The 5,773-nt window shown below is 41.5% G+C and overlaps 1 pseudogene; it reads right to left on the bottom strand.

Annotated features, from left to right (window-relative positions):
* Window positions 1-3,371: 3,371 nt before the first annotated feature.
* Window positions 3,372-4,438, bottom strand: LOC117708285 (proline-rich protein 19 pseudogene; annotated as a pseudogene).
* Window positions 4,439-5,773: the final 1,335 nt, after the last annotated feature.

The raw sequence follows: 5,773 nt of genomic DNA, 5'->3' as shown, positions 1-5,773 counted from the left end.
TACATGGATAGTTGGTTTTCAAAACGTCAGAAGTCCATAGAATTGACATTACAAACGTTTCTATATTAATATTCATTTTGATTAGAGACCTGTCTGCTCCTGACAGCTTCCTGTCTTGGATTCTAAGAAGAAATTGAGCATCTTTGGACTTACTCCAGTTGTGGGGAGACAGCCACTAGGCAAGAATTGCCTCTTTCCATCTACAGACAAATTATTGTCCAGAAAAGGACACACTTGCAGAATAGTCGACTGATTATATCTGCCTAGACAGAGTAATCAGCCCTTAATAATTCTGCATCACTAAGGTCTGTCAGATGATTCTGGGCCAGAAGGCTGAAGATTTGATGCTACAACGTTCTGTAGTATAGGGACTGTCCAGGTGTTCAGCGGTCTCTATAAATTGGCTAAGTTTTAGAAGCTATGCTTAGTGCTTCCCATAATTTCAGTTAACTCAGTCATTCTGGATTTCTGACGGGGTTGAAAACCTATAGTCTCATAGCCAATCCTGGCTATTTTACCCTGAGAGAAAAGATTTGAGTGGATGGTTTTCAGCTGACAGTCATTCTAAAGCCAAGGAAAAAGCCACGTTCAGAACTAAGTGTTTTAGTTAGGAGAGATGACAGAGGTTCTGGTTAGTCAACAAAATGATGGACTGGGTATTAGGACTATCTTATACCTCACTGGTACAAATTGGCATAATTATGCTTTAATTGTATTTTGAGAGAAAAGTTTTATTTTAACAGGAAGGGTGATATGTAGGAGGCGCTAAGGGGGAAGGAGTACTGAGAGGAAGAGAAGGAGTAAGGAGAGGAGAAGAAGAAGGAGAGGAGAAGCTAGGTGATGAGAGAGAGAAAGAGAGGGTGGGGCATGGAGGCAGATGTTCACGTGTCTCCACCAGTCAAAGATAGTTGATATATCTAGGTTGGGTATTGGGTTACACTTCTGATTGAGCATTACCAAACTTATAAAACCTTTGATTAACATTTTTTTAAAAAATGTATAAAAGCAAAAAGGAAAAGGGGGCATGGGACAGGGGTTTTCTAGGGAGGGGAAACGGGGAAAGGGGATGGCATCTGAAATGTAAATAAAATATCCAATTAAAAGAAAAAGAAATTGTACTCTAGACAATCAAATAGCCCTATTTAAAAATGGGTACAGAGTTAAACAAAGATTTCTCAACTGAGGCAACTTGAATGGCCGAGAAGCAACTAAAGAAATGTTCAACAACCTTAGTCATCAGGGAAATGTAAATCAAAACAACACTGAGATCCCACCTTAAACCAGTCAAAATGGCTAAGATCAAAAACTCAGGTGATAGCAGATGTTGGCAAGAATGTGGAGAAAGAGAAACACTCCTTCATTGTTGGTGGGATTGCAAGCTGGTACAACCACTCTAAAAATCAGTCTGGCAATTCCTCAAAAAATTGGACATAGCATTACCTGAGGACCCAGCTATACCACTCCTGGGCATATACCCAGAAGATGCTCCAACATATAACAAGGACATATGCTCCACTATGTTCATAGTAGCCTTATTTATAATAGCCAGAGACGGAAAAGAACCCTGATATCCTTCAACATAGGAATGGATAGAGAAAATGTGGTACATTTACACTACTTAGCTTTTAAAAACAATGAATCCATGAAATTCTTAGGCAAATAGATGGAACTAGAAAATATCCGTAGTGAGGTAACCGAATGACAAAAGAACATACATGGTATGCACTCAGTGATAAGTGGATGTTAGTCCAACAATTCACAGACCACATGAAGCTCAAGAAGAAGAAAGACTAAAGTATAGATGCTTCAGCCGTTCTCAGAAGGGGAACAAAATACTCACGGGAGAAAATATGGAGACATAATGTGGTTCAGAGACTGAAAGAAAGACCATCCAGAGACTACCCCACCTGGGGACCCATTCCATATACAGACACCAAAACCAGACACTATTACTGATGCCAAGAAGTACTTGCTGACAGGAGCCTGATATAGCTATCTCCTGAGAGGTTCTGCCAGATCTGTCAAATACAGATGTGGATGCTAGCAGCCAACCATTGGACTGAGCAAGGGGACCCCAATGGGGAAATTAGGGGAAGGACTGAAGGAGCCGAAGGGGTTTGCAACCCCGTAGGAAGAACAATAATATCAAACACCAGACACCCCAGAACTCCCAGGGACTAAGACACCAACCAAAGAGTACACATGGAGGGACGCATGGCTCCAGCTGCACATGTAGCACAGGATGGTCTTGTTGGACATCAATGGGAGGAGAAGCCCTTGGTCCTGTGGAGGCTCGATGCAGATGCCCCAGTGTAGGGGAATGCCCGGGCTGGGTGGGAGTGGTTGGGTGGGTGGGGGAACACCCTCATAGTAGCAGGGGGAGGGGGGATCAGATAGAGATTTTCCAGGGGGAAACCATGAAAGGCAATATATTTGAAATGTAAATAAAGAAAATATCCAATAAAAAACTAAAAAAAAAACATAAAGACCAAAAAAATAATATAATTTAAAGTAAAAATAAGAATAAAGAGCAAAATAATATTGAGCATAAAAATGTTATTTGTCAATCATCTTTGAGATACACACAAAGGGACAAAAGTACCACATGGCTAGAGTTAATTAATGTAATTGAGGTTTTTAAACTTGGAAATGAGTTTGATAATATTCCTTACAGTACTGAAGTTACCAACACAAATCATTAAATAACTGAAAAGACCTTGCTTCTCACACTGTAGCATAAATAAGAGATTACAACTTATTTCTCTTCTTAAAACCATCATATATACAAAGAGGAAAGGAGACTCAGTGAGGTAGCCATCCTCTATTGTAGCAGTTTGAACTGGTAACAGCTGTCAGTCTCTTACAGAAGCAGTAGTAGATTCGTGGCTTTCTGTGCCAGGTATAAGATTGAACACTAGAATGATACCTTGTCCGTGTGCTTCCCTAAATCTGCCTTTCACTCGATTCCTGGGGCTATAAGTGGAAAATGCCACTTTTGCTTGCAGGCATTGTATTAAATTTCCATGTGGAGAACAATATGAGCAAACCCATTTTTTTCTGTAAACTAAACTTCCCTAAGAGAACTACAGGCCTCCTGAGCCTCTACCTTGGACTCCAGGCTAACAGATATATTCACAAATCTTCAATCCCATATTGACAATTAGAAGCTGGGTCAAACTGAATCTGTGTGCTAACACCATCACATTGCAGCAGAAATCACCTCATTTTAGAAAGAGTTAATTAAATAAATCTAAAGTCTAATCAATTATTGAATTCTCTTTTTTTTTTTTTTTTTTTTTTTTTACCAAGAAGGTGTTTTATTAAGGTGACTGGGAGTGTGGGATACCTGACCCCAGCCCTACCTACTCTCCTCAGTATAGTCTCATTGTGGCAAAGGACCAAACCTCTGGACAGCTCTGAGTCACCACCCAGGAGAGACTGGGCAGTGGAGCAGGAGGGTTAGGGCTCCAGTCCAAGGCAGATGTTCTGGATAACAAAGGTGATGGTGGGTGAGGTAGGGGCTGGAGTGGGCAGCTATTCCAGGGCTGGGGAGGAGGTGGTGTGATTATGAGACAGATGCTTTTCAGTATAACAAAAGCTGTTGGGGGACTCCAAGCTGCTCCAGATGGTGAAGATGCTGAGGACAAGAATGGCAGTTGGCGATCTGGAGGTTGCACCTGGCTGACCCTGTGTGCAGAGGTGGTGCTGCTGCAAGTATGAAGTGTGGCAAAGTCACACCCCTTTGGTGCCTGCTGAGTCCTTTGCCTCTCCTCCCTTGGAGCATGCTCAGGAACGTTGATACAAGAAAGTGCCACCCTCTGTCTCTCAGGGACCTCGGCTTGGCCTCAGGCAAGGGTAGCTGGCAACCTCGGAGCACGTGTGCAAGATCAGGTACACAGCCATGGCAGCCCTGTAAGGTTCTTATGATGGTATCTCTGGCCTCCTGCACTTTGTTACTTCTGGGGAAGGTTTATGGCACAATCAGCTGGCACTACAGCTCCTCCAGCATTTGCCCCAACACAGGAAGATTTGGGGAATTTGGTGGGCATGGGTCCGAGCCTCCTTGTACCTTGTTATCCTTGCCTTTTGACTGAAGGTCTGGATCTTGGACTCTGACTGGGCTGCAGGAGGACTTGGTTGGTAGCAGAGGGGTACATGATTCCAAGGAGTCACTGTTAAGCAGCCGGGCCACATCTAGGGATTTCACTTCATGGTTGAGGAGACCCCGGTACTCCCAGCTCAACCTGCCTTGAGTTATCACAACAAACTTGAGGGCTGCAGAGGCCACAGGATCCTGGAGGATCACACTTATGGGAGGATCCTGACCTATGTCTGCTCACCAGGGCCTTATTTCGCTCTCTCCCTATCTTGCGACACGAATTCACCCAGGTTTCTCAAGCTGCTGGAAAGGCTGAGGGACTGGTCCCCGAGGGTTCATGATAACCCTCTTTTCTCCTAATGGACCTGGCCCTGGACTCCACGTTGTTATGGAGAACAGTGACTTCTTTTCTGTAAAGACACAAGCCTGGAAGCTGTGCGCACTTCGGGGCCTTGAGTGTCCAATTATTGAATTCTTACTGAGTGAAAACAAGAAATACTCCATTTCTTTCTTTCGGTGAATATATTAAATATTAAAGTTACTGAGCTCTCTTTGGATGCTACAGTTGAAACCCTGAAGTTTTTCAGAGCTGGACCTCTTGTCATTTTCCTCACTGGGAACATATAAGCACTTAGACCAGCACCTAATTTAAAGGACACACAGCAAATCACAGCAGAATAAACACATCGAGTTGGCAGTGCTGCGTTTGTGACACCTTTGCCTTTTTCATGTGAACGTTTTGTATTGAATCTTCATTTCATGAGAAATTTGAATTAGGGGAAGAGTTATGTATTCTTTTATAAAAATTAGCATTAATTTTAGATCTTTCATCTCTCTCATAATCCTTTTTACTACCTTTATGACCCGCAGGTGAGGGTATGGGGGGGTGCATATTTAAATTTAAATTCGTATGAGAAAAGAATCCTATTGTCCAAAGTATTTCTCAGAAAGACAAATACTGCAAGGTATATATATATATATATATATATATATATATATATATATATATATTTATGTTATATATTTTGAATAGAAGATTTTTTCATTGCCACCTTACTAAAGTGCCTTATATCTTTATCACTTCCAAGTAAACTTGAACATATACTTGGCAAGCATCTTGTCTTCCCATTGGAAACAGACAAGCCAACCCAACTCACAACTGAAATGGGAACCCATCTTGGTAGTATAGAAGCAGAGAGAGACATGTAAGTTAGATGATGATTTTTTAATTGCTTGTGGCATCCAGTAATGTTAATATGATTCATGCAAGTTTCCTGAAGAGAGAGACACAGATAAATATGTTGGAAGTCTCATACAAGTAGGATCTCGCAAACATGCTGTGCTTTTCTAGTCTCTTAATACTCTCCAATGAATGTCTTGTAGACCTCTAACCTCTTATCACACGGCTTTATTTAAGATGTCATTCAAGTCACATGTTGCAGCATGTGCAGGCAAAGAGCTTTTATTAAAGGTTTTATATTTTCTAGGTCCTTGATAACAAAATTAGAGGTGGTACCCAGATTGCTTCATTTCCTTATCAAGGTAATCTCATCGATTTCATTGACATTCATTCTACCTAATTTCACTTTTAGAAAGTAATCTTCAGCTAAATGGCCATAATATTAAACTAACTCCAAATGTTTTATCACCACACCCATACTCAACCCTCATTTA

The sequence above is a fragment of the Arvicanthis niloticus genome, chromosome 5 (assembly GCF_011762505.2).
Source record: "Arvicanthis niloticus isolate mArvNil1 chromosome 5, mArvNil1.pat.X, whole genome shotgun sequence".
NCBI classification, from domain to species: domain Eukaryota; kingdom Metazoa; phylum Chordata; class Mammalia; order Rodentia; family Muridae; genus Arvicanthis; species Arvicanthis niloticus.
Note: the sequence above shows the minus strand (reverse complement) of the source record. Positions and strands in the feature narration are given on the sequence as shown.